At 33.3% G+C, this 19,229-nt stretch overlaps 1 protein-coding gene across 1 annotated transcript in view; it reads left to right on the top strand.

Moving 5' to 3' along the window:
• Positions 1 to 1,406: 1,406 nt before the first annotated feature.
• The window catches only part of LOC118262013 (transmembrane protease serine 9), a 71,284-nt gene continuing 53,461 nt past the window's right edge, over positions 1,407 to 19,229 (top strand). The window contains exon 1 of the mRNA XM_050701065.1: positions 1,407 to 1,555. The gene's annotated coding sequence lies outside the window, so the exon portion shown is untranslated. The remainder of the gene's footprint in view (positions 1,556 to 19,229) is intronic.

The following is a 19,229-nucleotide window of genomic DNA, read 5'->3' as shown; positions in this document are numbered from 1 at the left end:
AGTCTGACACTCTCTTTCGCCTCACTCAAGGCAGGAGAAGTAATTGGATGATTTTCCCCGTTCAAAAAAGCAGGTGGTTATTTAGGTACACAATTAGTAGGTCAACACACATATTTTTTAATTAAAGTAACAAAATATGTGATAGCTATAAAATTATTTGAATACACGTAAAAGTTTACCAGCTATGTAAATATTGTAAGTAAACACAATAAATTACCATCATAAAGGAATATTTCTTAGTACCGTACGTCTATTCAGGTAGGTTCCTGACTATAGAAATCACGTCAAGATCGTATTCCATACGAATTGTTGAGAAGTTCAAATACCTCTGTATACCGTTTAGCTATCGAACACAGATACAGACACGTGTACACACCGAACTAATTAAGGACCAATTCAATTATTTAATTGGTTAAAAAACGTTATCCCGGCGCTTGGAATAACACAATTTATTTTTAACATTTTTTGCGAGGCTAAAACCGGCTTTTAAATGTAAAGTCTTGATTATTTTTACGTCTGGATTGTTTACAATACAGAGTAGAGTTATCGAAACATTGTCTAGATTGGTAGGTCAGTTGGAATTTATTGAAAATCAATTATGCAAATCGTTTACGTTTCTGTACGAGTAGCTATTTTCACACATAAGTTTTTTAAACTCATAGACATAAATAAACATGGTAAATATCCCGTCTCAAGTTCTAATGATAGTATTTTCACACAGACTAGATAAATTAATGAATAGTTAGATGAGTAACCATTAGCGTTCGACGTTGGTAGGTAACTACTTTATCTCAAGTAACTAGGTGTCTATGATAGCTAATAGTACGTTCAAACAAACCTACTTTTTTCATCTAATCTTGGGTTTAACAAATATGTACCTAGAAGGGAATGTCATGAAATTCTTACAACACATTTGGCAAATGAATTTTGTTATACAGTTTCATTTCGTGTTGCTAAGCTGTTTGCAGATTCAAATGTTGTTCAAAATATTTGAATACTATATGTATCTTTCAAAATTTTATAACTGTTTTTTACGGAATGAGATTTGTTTGTAAGAAAAATGACAAATATATTAGAAAAGTTGATTAGCCCGAGTCCAATTTGTTTCGCATGGATCTGAAACAAAATGGGCTGCAAAACAAGTAATTGGACATTGGAACTAGCTAATAACTGTAATTACCCAGAGATATGACAACATTAACCCGATTTGTGATAGTTGTGTACAATTGGCATGTAATCAAATACCAATACAATTCTATGTAATAACAATTAGCAATCTAGACCACGACAGTACTTAATCAAATTATCGATATGAGCTGAACGTAATTGAATGAACCAAAAGCGTAACATTGAACTCTTAGGAATAACAATGTTAGATCAGTTATGTTAAATGGGGTATAGTTTAGTTGGTCGCCGGCAGACTGCGGCGCGCGCGCACTTCACTCGCTCCTCCAGTCGCGATCGTTGTGCCTCGATCTCCGCTATCTCGAGTGTTGTAGTTGTTATCATTAAGCATCTATGTTGTGCGTATCTTATAAACTGCTGGACGTTTGAGGTAAGACTCACTTTATATTATTATTTGTTAGTTAAGACTATTTCTGTAATTTCGATTTTATTGTTCTGTTATAAATTATGGAAATTTTAACTGTTTGTATTTGTTAATTAGATCTATATTTAATTGCATTAATTGAAGTAACGATGGGAACTTTTCCAATCTCTCGTTGATTTACGTTCGTAAAGTACGTAATTATTAATGTACTTCTCAGTTGATTTCAAATTGAATTAGTATCAAGTTTAATTTGATGCTCTGAATACATTAATCTATCGACATTCAATTCAAAAGTTTCTAGTTCAATTCTTGAATATTCTATCACTTAGTTAAAACAACAATCTTAATTATTTTGAAATAACAGACAACTATCAAACGTTGTTGATAAGTTTTATAATTGTGCCGTTAGAATAGTATTTTTAAGTTGGTAACAAAAAGCTGGCTTAGATCTTTAGGTTCAATAACAAATAAGTTACAATTAATAACTTTGTAATTGTATTCAATTAAAAGTTGATAGTAACGATAATGATTTAATTTGATAAAATAATCAACATTTAATGTCAACGACAAATCAATACTAACTTAATACAAAACAATGTTAGAAATGAATTACTTGAAAATAAAATTTATGTTCGAAATATATTTTTGTTTCGTTAACAACAAAATTTTATGCAAAAATACTGTTTGTAATTAATTATCGCTTAAGCGTTTGCAAATGTCACGCATCTGTATACACAGACGTACATATGTTTAGTTACAATAAAACACAAAATAATACCAGTTATGTTAATTTTTAAAAAAATCGGAAGAGATTATTTTTACGACAAAAATTGTCCTCAATAATGCACGGTTAAATCGTTTTGGTTGTAAATGTCAAAATAGATAAATGATTTCGCGGTATTATGATATGACAAGGACTTGTAAATAAAAAAGAAAAAAAATAAACTGCATAAAGAGGTTTTATAATACAACCTGTTCTTTTCGAATTTCGAAATCAAAGTCAATTTGATCCTTTTAATTTTTTTTAACCGTATTTCTTCACTTCGGTTATTTTTTTAAATTTAAAAATGGAATGTTTGGAAGATACCTAACTTTTAGAAAAAAAATACTTGTGATAAAAAAAAACAAACAGGCTGTATAGAAGTTATTGTCTGTGGTGTAGATAGAAAGAAGATTTGATCATTTTGACGGTCAACTAGTTGTATTATCTATGTTTAAGTAGAACGTAATAATATTCTCGTTGAATGAAGATGTAATGTGCTACATAAGATGATCCACATTAATTGTTTTTTTGTGATAACGCTGACGCCGACTTTTGGTACATTAATCTGTAAGAACACTGTAATAATAATGTCTAACTTTTTGTTTTATTAATGAGATCTTACTGAAGATATTTTTTGAAATTGGATTACTTGGAAGCTGGACGAAGATTTAGATCATTTTGTTTTAAATTAATAAATACTCGACCTACTATAAAATAACACTGAGCATACCACTAGCCAAAGTTTTAAAAGTATTTGCACAGTTTGTTGTCCTTTAAAATTTCCTTATAATTACGAGTTGGTAACTATAGAACTTATTTTATGAAATAAAAATTATTTCGACATCATGTACATTTTCTGTCCGCTCCGATCGCAAACATGAGTTTATTCATGTCGATAATTACAGAATTTCATAGAGAAGTTCGGAGAAAATCGAAAGCAAAACTTTCTTCAACTTTTATATTTTTATCTAAATTGTGCAAAGTAAGCAAATTTTTTAGACTGATACTAATATTACGAGTATTTTTATCGAAATATTTTTAAGATTTTCACCTGAAGCACCTATTAAACGGTAGGTAATTGTTGTTAAAGGCACCAAGGGTGTCTATAACGCTAGAATTCTTGGAATTTACATTAATTTTCAGTGGTATTTAGTTAGAAACTTAAGTGCTTAATGCCTACAATTCTGAAGAAATAGGTACCTCATTTTAGCGAATTTATAGCAACTTAAAGTAAGTACGGTGATTAAAAGAATTCGAAATTTATTGAGGGTTTATTCTAGCATAAAGAAAATGCTGTAGTGTAAAAATGTTTTCCTGATTTTACAGTTTGTTTGTTTACGCAATTTACCGCGAAGACTCAGAATGTAAAAAGGGAAATCCTTTTACGACATCAGTTAGTAAATATAAAAGACAGATTTTTGAGAATGTTGTAATTGAGTTTTACAAACATTTTTTGGAAAACAAATTTAATTGGATGATCAAAAGAGTTTAAATTGTGACGGTGTGGTTTTTGAACTTGGTCCGTTTGTTCACCATCAGTACCTTTCTTCTTTCACTGTGAAATTGTAAACATGGTCTGGTGGACCTTCCTGTTAAGAGTTAAACAAATTCAAACAATTAATTTATTAAAAAAAGCAAATTGGTTTAAATAAAAGAAGAAATTGCGAGGCAGATGGCAAAACACAAACAATTTCCTTTTGATTTAAAAATTAAATTATTCTGAATGACCCTTTCATAAAACGCAACGACTTTTGTATACTTTCACAGTAAAATACTCCGTGATTTTATCTTGAAGTAGAGAATAAAATCTTTATATTATGATAGAGAAATTTCTACCGAAACCGCTACTAGAGACAGAGATAATTGACGAAACTGTTGGTTTCTATGTTGTGGTAGTGGTTTATTCAATTAAGTAATTCAATGTTACATAATTGAATACTAACACTAATTTCCTATCTGGATTGTGGTATATTTCTTTCCCTTTTTCATAAGTACTTCATCTTCAATCAAATATTCGCAAAATATTACTTGTATGCGCGGATATTTTGCAATATTGTTATGGGATCATTAACATTTGACTGCACGGTTGGCGCGGTGGCTCGGAAACCGGCTTATACGCAACGTGTAGCAGGTTTGATTCCCGGATGAAACCACTCCACAAATTGTTATTTCGGGGCTAGGTGTCATGTGAATGTGAACTTGTATGTTTGTAAACGCACTCACGACACAGGAGGAAACCTTACAATTGAATGAAATCGTAAGAGCATATCTAGCTCCATTTTTCTTCCTCCATCGGAAAATACCTTAATAAACTTATAGGACAGCTTAAAGAAAAAAAAAACATATAAATACTAAAAGAACTTATGCGAATCGACAAATTTCGTAATCCATTTGTTTTTCCTTAAACTCTCAGCGTGTTTAGTTTTAAATAATTCCTTCAATTTTTTCGTTAGACATGACGTAAACAAAACGTTGCGAATCTAATTGATCAATGGATTGGGCCGTGAAAATGGACGCTGATGTGAAATTAATTATTGTATAAAATGTTATCAGCACTCCGAAATTTCGGTCAGCCGGCTGTTGCCAACGGTTTTTTGTGATACCTAAATAAAAACTTGTTTGTTTTAGTACACTTCATACACATCTGTCAAAACATGAATTGATTGCACTTAAATTGAAAATTAATTGTTTTTTAGTAAGTACTTGGTGTATTTTTAATTGATGGTACATTTTCGAATCGAAATATTTGAGTTATAGTACTTTTAGTGCCTGTTTCACAATGTCTGGATAGCCGCTATGTACCAGATATATTTAAAGTGTGGGATAGCCATGCTTCGGCACGAATGTGCCGGATCGACCTGAGTGATACCACGGCCTCACAGAAAAACCGACGTGAAACAACGCCTGCGTTGTGTGAATGAGGTTACCGGAGGCCCAATTCTCTCCTTCCCAATCCCTATTTTCCTAACTCCGTAAAAGCCGGCAACGCACTTGTAACGCCTCTGGTGTTTCAAGTATCCATGGGCGGCGGCGATTGCTTACCATCAGGTGACACATCAGCTCGTTTAGATCCGCTAAACAAGCTGATGTGTTTCATAAAAAATAGAGAACGTAATTTGTATGAACTATCTGTTAAATAAGTTTTTGGGGACTCATATGTATAGAAATGGTAAAACAGGTGAGTATGAATTTTTATTGTTCTATCACCATCATTCACATAGTTTACGAGACACTACTTTATACACAGGATGATAAAAATAGATTGTAGTATACATTAGTAGCCTTAAACTTGATGAGTTTTTGCATCAAACGTTAGTGTTACGTAAATATTAGAACATAAAAGTGTGAGTCATCTAGTCTTGTTATATTTTTAGTAGATAGATAGCCCGGAAGATAGAATTCGTGTAACGGAATTATTTTCCTGATGTTTTTTCTTTAGGTACTTCTGGTTGAATGTTAATGTTAAATGGAAATGACAGTTTGTCCTCGCACTAGACAGAAGTGTTTACACGACACGGCGTTAAGATTTTAGTTGAATTACTTCCTTTTGATAACAAGATTTTATAGTTTTGAAAAAATACGCAGTTTTTCTATGATACTCTGATTTGAAAAGAAAAATCAAGTAATATGACTAGCGATATATCAAAATCTTCATGAAATAATTTACTATTTGTAGAATCTTGCACTACCGTTATTGTACAATCATTAATCAAAAAGATATATCCCAAAGTCTTACTGAAGAATTTTTAATTAAAATCCCCATTCTTTTAGCTATTCACATGAATGTCCCAACCAAAGTGTAAAAAACTCTGTGAATTCAAACGTTGAACAGCTGCAGTACAAGCAATTACTTCAACAGCTTACAGACGTTTTAAATGTTCGAAAACTATCCACGAAGTTTTAATACTGCTCATGAAGATCACAGTTTAAGGTTTTAGTACTTTTGCATTTTCATAATTGGAACGTTGCATTTCTCGCGTAAACTATGCGCTTGGTAGAAACTTGGCTCAAAGATTTTGTAGTTGCGAAGTCTGAAAACTCTAGGATTTGTCGGAATTTGAACTTTTCGTGCTAAGTAGAAAGGTTCAATCTTAATTGTAAGGGATTATGTATGTATAATTATCTCTTGTAATTTTTTTAATTCTGTACATATTTGGAACTACCATTGCAATCGTAAATGTTGAGTACTCAGTAGCCTGTTAGGTCTAAATATGTTAAATTATGGTTTTGTAGTTCCAAATAGTTATTTGGAACTACAAATGCTAGGGGTATTAAAAATAGCTAGCACAAAATGGAAGTACTAATTTACCTTCACCTTGGGAGCACACGAGATTGAGGGCGTCACGAGTATGTTAATTTCGTTTTAACTTTCATACTCAGTCTCCCTAAATTCCAATAATATGCAGATATATACATGATCATCTAGTTACATAACTTTACACTGATTGGGTCACCGAAAAAGTAGGGCATGTGTATTCTAAAAGGACTTTATAAACAGCAATTCAAAAGGTGGCTGAACATTGAAGTGGTCCATGTTTTATTAAAGCACTTTAAAAACCTTGATTCATAATGAATGTTTTTTTTTTATGGTATAAGCCGGTAAACAATCATACGGATCATGGACACCTGAAACACCAGAGGCGTTACAAGTGCGTTGCCGGCCTTTTGGGAGATAGGAATCTAGGGTTGTTGGGAAATCAGAAAGATTGGGAAGAGGGGTAATTGGACCTGCGGGACCTGCCTCACCCAACGACGCAACGCAAGCTTTGTTTCACACGGTTGTCTATGAGGCCGTGGTATCACTCCGGTCTAACTGGCCTAATCATGCAACGGTATGGCTCTCTCACACTAAAAAAAAATGTATGTGTTGCAAATTGTTATATAATATGGTCCTTCAGCAACTTCAAATATAATAAAATTACGAAATTCGATCATATCAAGAACATCATCTCGAGGGAATTTTTCAGCTTTGGAAACTTCAATCTTTGCTGAAACGTAGCTTACAAATTGCCTAGGGAATGAAAAACTATAAAATATAAATGTGAATTTTATTCACAATTCTACAAAAATATTTCAGCTACTACTGAATTTACCTATAGGGTTTTACTTTCATCTATCTAGAAGCACTGAGATTTTATTTGAGCGCAGACTAGACGAGGGAATCGCTCGTTTACTAAGATTGCGGTTTCCCAGTTTCTTTGGGAATGTTTTCCAATGAACTTAGCTCCCTATATAATCAGAAGTTGTGAAGGAATCCCTTCTACGTCACGATCGTTCTGTTACTCATTTCATGTTATTCAACTTTCCTTGTTAGGTAGTTGTAAGAGTTAGGTAGACTTGATTCGTTACCAATTTTCGGAAGTGGCCGAGTTTCCGATACAGATTTGTATTTACGATTATGATATAGTTGCGATAAAAGAAAGTTTTTTTTCTATTTCAGTGGGAATAAGTGGGTAAATATTATATTTACTGTTGACTTGTTGGTTAACTGGTAACTTGTAAACAATATTAGCATGTGACCTAAGCTTTATACCTAACCGTTTAAAAACACAATATTTCGAAAACAGTTTATTTGAATAAAATGAATGGCACTTTAAGAACTTACTTTTTCAATACATAAAAAAGTTACTAAGAAAATAACTTTAAATAAATTTAAAAAATGCATTCACAATAGAGCTGCACCGAAAGTTCATTTACAAATATACATTTAAATGATCTAGAGCTGAGTTAGGCTGAGATTAAGTACTTAAATTCAGTCGGCGATCAACGAAGCTTGGAACGCGACCTTTTTGGCAAGACACCCAACTTTGCCACACTTAATATTCAGCAATTTTAGACGAAACATATTTGATCTAATTTCATAAAGTATGTCACGAGACATACTGAAATAACAATCTGTATGAAGAATACAAAGTGGTCATAGACTGTTTTATGATAAGAAAAATATATTGTAATAAATGTAAATGAACTACATAGTTTCGCTCTAAAATTTGTAAAATGGCCCGTATCATAGTGTCTGTCTCTGTAAACATTTGAAAAAATATTTAATCACACGGCAACTAGCCATTGATTTTTACTTTAAAACTGTAAGTTGAACTTCCCAAAGAAGTCATTATTTCCCACCAAAATGGCGTAAATAGAAATACCCTCATACATCAAATATACTATTGTCAATATTAATAGGTGTGTCTAACTTACGAACCGATAGTTAGTACAGTCAAGTTCTAAATTAATTTCCAACCGCGAATGTGTGTTCATGTGTCAATAATAGGTAGTGTTGCAGTGCATTTCTCGCTCATATCGTAGTTGGGAAGTTTGATGTAATACGTAGTTTCAACAGCTGTCGCCACTGTCGTCTTGAATTTATGCGGCGTTGTGCTTGACTGTACACGATACACTGTACATCAGAGATGGCGAACCTTTACGTATCAACGTGAAATTTTCTAAAGAAATATGATTTTTTGAGGTCTTTTTTAAAATGATTTAGGTAGTATTTCTGATAAATATTTAAGAAAAGATAGACATTAAAGAAAATGCATGGTGAACTGAAGTTATCTATCTAAGTGTTTAATGTTGGGGCCCAGTAGGGCAGATGTCTGATCCGGAGCTGCGGACTACCTAGCGGGTTTACTGGGACTCCGGCTCGAAAAGCAGGAGTAAGAACGGGGTGGCTTTTAGTCAGTAAGAGTCTGACACTCCCTCTCGCCTCGCCCAAGGCGGGGAAGTCATTGGATGATTTTTCCCTCTTAAAAAAAAGTGTTTAATGTTATTCGTCTTTGAAAGTAATGATGAGTTTACAACTGGTATGGGACCTCTTTTGTGATTTATATCGTGCCCAAAAATGTGTGCCAATAGTTTGCCATCTCTGCTGTACACAGTCCACACTAGCGCACAAATGTACACTCAGTCCCTTGCCAAAGCTAAACGTTATTGTATAAACGGAACGTTTGTTTAGCTTAGTAGTTACGCGAGCTACGTTTTAGTATTTGTGTAGTACATTACTTTTTACTATTACTATGAATATACTTTTTAATAGCGGGGAAAGTCCAAGGTCAAAAGGGAAATTATCTTTTTAAATACAATTATAATAAACTACTTTTAAAATTACAGCACGGAGTATTTTGATCGTGTGTTGTCTTAGAATTTAAATAGGTAATGCAAGTTTAAACGGTATGTATAGAAAAGTAATCTAACGGTCATATTCAGACATTTAACGATTGCTTAAACTATTCGTTAGTACCGATTTTTTCAAAAAACATACATATAGAAAAAAGTACGGCCGTAAGATCCAAAAGTTTAAGTTTAAAATATGTTGCGTTTCATAAATAAAAATAAGAATGTTATTCGAATTTTATTTAATTACTATACAACTAGTCTGCTGACAGACTTGCTTGCTTGCTTAATAAAAACCAATTACAATACAAACTCATCAGCGATTAAATACACTTTTGGAATCTCAATCAGAATCAATTAAAGGTGATTACTTCAATTATATTCGAAAATAAAAATTTCAAACAACAATGTTTATTACCATTACCTTAGTAACTCTTTGAGGTACATGAGAGCTTTTAACGTCGCTTAAAGGCCTAAATTAACTAGAAAATTACCACTTGTGTACGATACGTAGTAATTTTATGGAACATAAATTCATTTTAGCTTGTTATAGGTAGTAGAGGAGCGAGAACAATTAATTTATGACTAATGTATGCAAGGGGTCCGGTATTGTTATATTTCAAGGTCTCTATAGGCCTAATTTCGAAGATGACATGTAGGTAATCAATGATGCGATGCTGTAATTATAATTAGGAACTTACGCATCGTTTTTGTTGAAAGTCATATAGAGGATACAATTTATTGTTGTTTATAGTTTAAGTGCAGTTAATGATAGTATTTATTTTATGGTTTAATTGTGACCCCAAACTTACCCTCTTGTAAGTATTTTTCAGTTACAATTGACAAAATAAAAATATACGGTATCAATCAAATAAATAGGTCAATGAATATTTTTCTAAGAGTTTGTTTCACAATCAGATCACTGCGTCGTTCAAATCTACTATATCTCTATATTTACTTAATACATATTTTGTACTTAATTAATAGGATGGCATTTGGCCACCATCTCGCCTGGTGGAAAAAATGGAAAATTAATGAAAATGTATTGTTAATTTTTGTTCACTGAAAGCGATTGACTGATTTAGCCTGACAGGTAGTCTGCACGGATTGTCTGTGATGCAAATTAGGGTAAGCGCAGACACCGGTCATGAATGCGATTATTTATGTTTGACAGCCGGGACCAATGTGTCGTCCAAGTCTCATTTACTCATCTTCATATCATAAACGAGGTGTTTTTACTCCATGCAAATGTATTAATACGTGGCATGAAAACTTGCTAAAAGGGGAAAAACATATGTAGATTCCATTAAATTATTTCCACTTTTAGGCAGTTCTAATGCCTTAAACTTAACATTCATATGAATTATGAATCGGATCAAACCCGAGGCTAATATGTGGCTCTAACAATCACCTGAATCTTGAACAAAGCGTCACAATACTCCACTACATGTAAAGAGCCTAAATATTTTCGGCAGAGATAAGAAGTTGCTCTAAAAATGCCCGCACGCTCCAAGAGTCACTGAACCAAAGTTTACAACCAACCTTAAAACTCGAAAACATAAAAATGGCGATTCCTCAAAGTTGTTTTATGAGTTAGTTTACGATACAATATCGTAGTTCGAGCAGTTGAGCACACAACACTTATGTAAGTGCAGACTTCCATCCAATATGTTATATAAAACTTGATGAAATACGTTAAAGGTCGTCTGCAGAATGTCTGGCGAAAACATGCCTGTCCCTAGATCAGTATTTGAGGAGGAATATTGACATAAAACATTCAAGTGGTGTGATTCGGCTGACTAGGGAAAAACCTAAAACTATTTAAGTAGATTCCGAGTTAAGGCTCAATCCATAGGGTTTTGTTATTGAAATTGAAGGTGACAAATATAAAACTTTATTACAATTATCCACATTATTTAAAGAACGGGTGCTATTCGGCGAAAATGTGAAATTCTTTGCCATTGTCTGTGTTTTCTGATGGGTTACCTGGGTGTCTTGGAGGCCCGAGTGAATAGATTACTTATGGGCAGACGTGCTTCATCCTAGGCCGCATCATCAGGCCAGAATTAGACCCATGAAATGTACTGTATTTATGTATATAAAAATTTATCAGTTAAATTCTAAAATTTAACAGAATTAATTTAAATACATCATGACAAATAGATACATTTAATTATATCATACTTTATACCATGGGAAACATATCCCAAATCTAATAGAATTCGGGATAAATTGTTGTAATATTATCACAGGTAGCGTTTTATCTAATAAATCACGCCGGTATGTATTACTAGGATGTAATGTAATACAGGGTGACAGACTGAGGAACGCTTCAAAACGTTTATTGGAGTCTCGGCAAAGGAAATGATGGGATGTAGACATCCTACTGTTATATTGCTCTGTCACCTCTGAGTGATACAAAGCTTTAGGCAAATTGGTAGTTGGGTACTTAGACAATACTCGTAGTGGTTTAATTATAGTCAAATAGTGTGACTGGGTATTGAATACATGTGATGACTCTAGAACGAGCATGATGATTAAATTGCGATTACATTTTCATTGAAAAAGTTTAAGTTTTACTTTCAAAGCACATAAGACTTTACCTGCATACCGTCACACTCAGAGTCATTTAATGGTTACTTAACCCAGTCCTTAGCAATTGTTTTCGGAACAAAATCGTTACTAAGGAATAGTTTAAGTAATCATTAAATGCATTATAATTTGCGACTAAATACTAACGTTACGCGAGAGTCACGATAACTTCGGCATAGGTTCTAAACTTACGTATTTAATAGAATTAACGATTCTATGCTTCCAAAATATCTGATTAATTTACTGTTATAGTCACAAGGATTTTATTCCCCTCCCTATATATGTGGCTATTTGTCTTACAACTTTGTGAAGCAACTAACAAGATTTGATGTTTTGCCATATTATCTTGTCTGGATCTGTTTAGTTCCGCATCTCTGGGGGCAGTGGAGCGCGTCGTGTGCTGTGATCCACGACCGAGAGTTTGTAGGCCTGTAGGGCATACGCATAACATATATTATTATTCGACAAGTGCCTGTGATTTACTGTTGAGGTGAAGTATTCATGAAACACACCGCACCCTACATAATGTTGCAATATATATACATAGCATGGCTTTTTACTATCCAAAACTGGAGGTAACGGTGCATGCATCAAATATCTCATACACACTTTCCCAGTTCTGAGTCTTATGCAATAATAATATCAGAATACAAAGCACAGATAGTTCCAGAATCAAAACCTTCTTAATCCAGTCTTCATAAATTCGTATAGCAACCGAAAATCTCCAAGGCCAATAATATTTAATTCGATTACCATGGTATTTTTACGCAAAAATATCTTAGAAGATCTCAGAGATCATCTAAGATCAATTTTATCCGAGTAATGCGAAAAAAATTGCGTTGTGTTGTGATAGGTCTTTATTCAATAGACGCAGACGTATTGGCGAAGAAATACACACTCGTATATTTTTATTAGATGGTCGTTTGTATAATCTTTTTAGTAAATATTATAAGAAATAGATACGTAAAGCAGTTTGAAGCTGTCTGCCTTTAAATAAAAAATAATTAAAGAAAATGCTCGTAATTAATGACGCCATCGTACTTGCGTAAATGCCATTCCAACATACGGAAAATGTAGAAAATGAAAATAAAGCCCCTCTGAGAAACATCACATGTTTAACGGAACATAAGATTTGAGGTTACACGCTACATAAAATGTGAACAGAAATAAATACTGCTACTAAAAGGTGTTTGAAAAATAGCGCGTGATTCAACGAGCAAAATATATTTGGGAAAGCAGAACGGAAAAGCCCTTTGATATCAAACTATTGATCATTGATTTAATAACAAAGTTCTAGTTGTACAAGTAACATCTGCTACGTTAGATCCAATAAGAAGGTTATTGAACCTTAAAAGAAATATTATTGAGGGTAAACATTGACTCATAGAATTTTAAATAAACATTCCAACTGCTGTTTCATATAATGGTTTTTCTAATACTATTTCGCGTTACAATTTTACGTATAATATGGGCTAATATTAAATTCCAATGGCTTAGGTATAGATTCTTATAAATTATATATGTATTGTCTGAAAATAGTAGAAGTATTTTGCCAAAGGACGGCGGCATTATTATAATTCTCTTTCTATTATTTTACGCTAATCACGTTAAACTCCTCTTTTGACGTTTATCTAAAACGACGGGGTGGTTGCCACGCAACTGGCGGCTTTTGATTAACTAATTTGAATACCGAATCGAATCAATTAAAATATCATAAATCAAGATGGATGCTAAATGGAGCAAATAACTTTTTTATTTATTTTAAATTATTTAAATTTTATTTTTAATAGCTTTCCAATTTCTAAATGCCAATTTAATTTAAATAACTAACGGTTAATGGTAAATTAGGCGCATTATTGATTTCGACACACTTGTCTCACGGTTGCAATTAGTTCCATGCCACACATAGCAACATTGTTTACGCGCAGCTGGATGCCAAGTAAATGAATGGTACTTAGATGAGGACGTAGATATTTGGAAGGTTTACATCACGACCGCCACGCCTCGTCGTAAAACTGTGATATTATGACATTACCGAACACACACGCCTGCCCTGTTTACGCCGCAACCTTGTGTCAATCCAGATAAAAAATCTCATTTTACACTGTTTTAGGAAGCTCATTAACAGAAGCGTGCGACTCATTTTCATGTTCGCTACGGTAACATTTCAAACATAAAATCAAGCTTGTTTGTATCTAAACAGGTTTAATATTAAAGGCGTAAGTTAAGATTACGTTGATCCTATCTCCCTAATAAGTAGGGACAAGTTATGTAAAACGAGAGACTTATTAGCTACTAGAAGGCAAATGAAATATATTCATGTCTCTTAATGTTTTTGTATTTGCTCTCGCGTGTAGCTGGGGTTCGGCTTGTGACTTTGAAGCGTTGAGTTCATGACAAAGAGCCCGTTATAGTTGGAAACAACTCGTCTAAAAGTTGAGATGAGTACGTGAACTGGAAACATTAATAAACACTTTCACAAAAGTTGTGTTTTAGAAAATCTTTTCAATTGTGAATCTGCGGGGAGTCGGTGAGTAAATAAATAAACTGAAGTCGTGCTTGTTGTTTGCGCTTGTTAGTTCAGGTAACGCGTGGTCAGCTTAAGTCTATTGTAGTAGAATTTAAGTGTTTATGTACACAAGAGATAAGTTTTAGACTAAGCATTATTGTATTATCTCTCATAAGAAAAATACGATAATTGAGGAAACTCCATATTTGTGTTTGACTAGAATAATAAACGTCAGATAGAACGGTACACTTTTTTGTAAACCAATAAAAAGATATCCATAAAAAACGAGTCAACGATTTCTTTATACTTAACGATGATGGACGATGAACGGAATTATCATTTGTTTAAAATTAGTTTAAGTACCTATCTATTGAGAGAGAGATGACAGATAGCCAACTGAAGCAATCGCTGTGGGAACAAAGTTTTTACGAGCTGTCGTTGAATGACGCTAGGACATCAATGACCTAACCGTGAACTCGAATGTGGCATAATGATCTGCAGTACTAAGTGGGAGGTTATTAAACCATCAATCATACAGTTGAATGACTTCAGTCAAAAATGGAGTGAACATCTTTAAAGTGAAATGAATCTTCTTTGTTATCACAATAAATCTATTTTTGGTTACCTTTGTTATGACTGAACAAGACATCACGCACGCTAATGTTTTGTCTGTTATAGGTAGCGATAGGATCGACTTCATATTACATATCTATGTGTCTATTTCTTTCCGTGACAGAAACTAATAATAATAATAAAAGTTTTCCTCGAAAGGTACACGATAGCCTACGATCAGAGTCTATATAAACAAGTCGTATATATTCGATTTACTTACACAGAACGTATTGTGACCTGTCACCTTCAATTCTTGGTGCCTCTTACCCTCCTTTCATATCGGAAATATCACGTTCTGGGATACGAGATATAGATTTCATCGAATGTCTCGGGTATCGAGGATATTTGGCGATACAGGATATATTTTTTTGTTTAGCTATGTTTGGTCGTAAAAGTGTCACCAACTTTACGACACGACGAATCGGCAAGAAAAAGTATGACAATCTTAATATTACTTCGTTGAACCGTGACGAAATTCGTTATTAGTAACGTGTAAACAATTCTCACACATCATCGCAATTACTGAAGCAGACGAATCTGATTCATTTTTATTGCAGACATTAAAATGAACATAAAATTCGGATTTACAGTTTATTTATCACAGTACATTTAACAAGTCTCAATTAAACAATACGAAAGAAATCATTATAACTATATTTTATTGCAATCGTTTGGCTGCAATAAGGGGAGCGACATAATGTTCTGCCACTTGGCGGAAATGTCGTATTTTTTTACTTCGGAAAATGTATTAATATTCGTCCAAGTTTTTCCGAGCGTTTTTTTTTATGGGAAAGAACACTCAAACTTCCATTTTTCATCCGGATCTCTCTTGACAAATGCTTTTGTGTGCAAGGCTACAAAAACCCTTGAAATTCAAATGTTGCGTATACATCAAAGTATAATAGAGGACGCGATGGCTTCACAAACAAAATTTTTAAAACGCATCTACCGATGTATAACGTTAAATGGTTTTTTGGATGGTACTGTGCATAGTCATGGAAATTCGTTCAAAACATACTCGCCTTTTTACCTTACATTGTGCGTAATATTCTATTTTATACGAAAAAACTAGGACACAGAGAAATGCTGCTAAGTTTGTTGTTTTTTAGTTTGGTTAGCAATATGCATGTGTTAAGATGTACATAATTATCGTTCATTCAGATTTATGTGTCAGATATTTCTATTAGTTGATTTTAAATTAAAATACGTGTGCATTGGTATGTTAATGTTTAATTAATAATTAATTAAGATAATTGATTACTGAACCATTGAATTGGATTAAAATAGGTAATGTATGGACATTAACTACAATATTGTCTTTTACAAACATTACCTAGTTGTTGTGTTTTTGCCGTATATTGTATCAGAAGAAATCTTCTTATCTTAATCTAAACTTGATTGGGAAGTAAAACATGTGTAAAATTCTATTGATCATGGGGTCGAAGTATTGTGTAGAAATTTCTGGCTTTAATTTCCTCCGTTTAGCAATATAATTTTGAGAAAATAAAACTTTAAAAAATTACGTACATAATACGAAATAAAGTTTATCATCATAGCATTCATAAATATCATATCAACAACAACAACAACATTATAACATACATTATAACATAATTATATTATTATTATACAACATTATCGTCAGCCCAAAAACACCCGTTGCAGAACAAATGCCTTTCCATTTACCAGTTGCATAAGACACCCGAAATTAATTTCATGAACCGGACATCGTAGACGTAAACGAAATACAACAGTTCCCTGAACTCAATTTCTGACCTCTTACCATTTTGGAGTAAACTCTTGCAGGGGTCCTAATATGGGTTCTCTTGATGTGAATTGTTCGTCGCGTCGAGACACCTATTCGCACTTGGGATCTAACTGCATTGTTCGTAAATTAGAATAGAGACAGCTTGCCATATACGTATGTCATAGTTACTGCAATAGATGCATTTTGACCTCAAATTGTTTTATTATACTTTCAAATAAGTGCAAGCCATTGTTCTTTATACACCTAAAAGGTTGAATAAAAACTTTATGGTTTTCTTTAATTACTCTCTAGCATGGCTTTTGTTTTATGCTCCTTTCTAAAAAGTGAAATACAAAAGCCAGAATAAAGAAATGAAATGAGAATCTTCCCTTTTTTGAAGAGATATTGCGATGTTTTGATTACACGATAGTATCTATACCTTTCGTCATGTTACCAAAATGTAGCACTATAACCTGAAGCAAAACAACACTTCCCCTTTCATTGGAATTCAATTCTGTTTGTTATAAGATACATTTATTTTAACGAAGTAACTCCGTTTGTCATTCTATACAATTTATTTATCTGCTTTAAGTATTTTAGTTCAAAATAGCAAGAATCTCAACTGGTTACTTTATAGGAATAAGTGTGAAAGAGCCATGCTTCGGCTTGAATCGGCTGGTTTGACACAATTGATACCACGGCCACACAGAAAACCGACATGAAACAACACGTTTGCGTTGTGTGAGCGAGGTAGCCAGAGGCCCAGTTACCCCACTTTCCAATCTTCCCAATCCCCGATTCCCCAAAAACCCAACCCAGAATAAACGTTTTCTCTTTCTATTAGAATGTCTCGAAATCATTTGTGTAGGTTTTTTTTTGTTATCGGCTTAAAATCTTAATTATTAAAATTTTGCTTCGTGTAGATGACTATGCTATTTCATACCCTTTATTTTTCCAAGTAGTACATAATATAATAATCCATTTTTAATTAGGCAAAGTTTCTCAAGGCCTATTTCCAAACTTTACAGTCTACAATCAATCATTTTTTTTTATTACTCTGAAACAGACAGTCATTCTCTCACACCTTTCACTATAGAAATTACAATCATAATTATATAGTTACGTTTATTAATGGTTTCATAGCCAAGAGCTTCGATCGATCTCTTGAGGAGTTATCGCTGAATAACTCGGTCAAGTGTTTGATGCTGAGGGGCTGATAAGTATACTCGGACACGACACGTATTGTCATGAAGTACTGTCTGGACCTCCAACTAGCGTTTGATGGACCTTCAAACTTCACAATGACCAGACAATCGAAGAAAACAAAGCTAGGACAAGGATTCGTCGAATTATTTAAAATATAATGCTAGAGAAACTTTCAAAAGAGTCTTGATAATACCAAAGAATTATAATCTTCGATTCCGTAATCCACCTTAAGTAATACTTCTTTTAAGTACTACTTCAAAGAGCCATCAGACAACCACAGATGGGGCCTGACCGGCGGATTGCCAGGGCTCCAGCTCGATGAACAGGAGTATGAATGGGTGGTTTTTAGTCAGAGTCTAATTATCCATCTCGCCTCTCAACTAGGCGGCAGAAGTTATTCGATAATGTTAGCTACAAAAAAAGCGAACAGAATATGCAGTTCCACAGTTACACATATTTGTTTAGTACGATTCTATAGAAAAACTTAAATTTCTACGTAACCGTTAGGAGCACTACTGTGTAGAAACTGTTGCATGAATCAATTGATTTATTTTCTGTAGAAAAAATTCAGATAGAGTGTCTAAAGCTATTTGGTTTTTGTTGGTATACCTATACCAAAATCAGCTTTGGGCACAGTTTTGGGCTTTAAACGTACTGTGTTGTACTTCAAGCCTCGTTAAATTCTGTTATTAGTTATTCTCCTTTGTTCCTGTATGCTTGTCTTTTTGTTCACGTTTTCGACCTCAATGTTTACCCGTTTTTGTATTTCATTCTATGTATACATATACTCTGGTGCAAAATTTATCTCATATCGTAGTGCATTATACCAGTTTTCTGTCATTCTTACTTGTTCTATTCCTTTGTCATCGTCAAAAAATCCTTCAATAGACATTCACTATTGAACAAAGGACTCCCCTTGGTTTTTAAGCAAAAATTTTGTATAAAAAATCTGTCTGCTTAAAACTGTAATAAAATTAATTAATATGCTTATTATAATTGATAGTTTATGTACTAAATTTTCTGTGAAAGCCTTAAGGAACATTTCTATTTGAACTGTAATAGAAATTGTATTATTTTTACTATTATAAAGTAACAGCTGTTCTGTGCACTGAGCTTGAGTCTCAATATACCTGAGTAG

The sequence above is a fragment of the Spodoptera frugiperda genome, chromosome 20, assembly GCF_023101765.2.
Source record: "Spodoptera frugiperda isolate SF20-4 chromosome 20, AGI-APGP_CSIRO_Sfru_2.0, whole genome shotgun sequence".
NCBI lineage: Eukaryota > Metazoa > Arthropoda > Insecta > Lepidoptera > Noctuidae > Spodoptera > Spodoptera frugiperda.
Note: the sequence above shows the minus strand (reverse complement) of the source record. Positions and strands in the feature narration are given on the sequence as shown.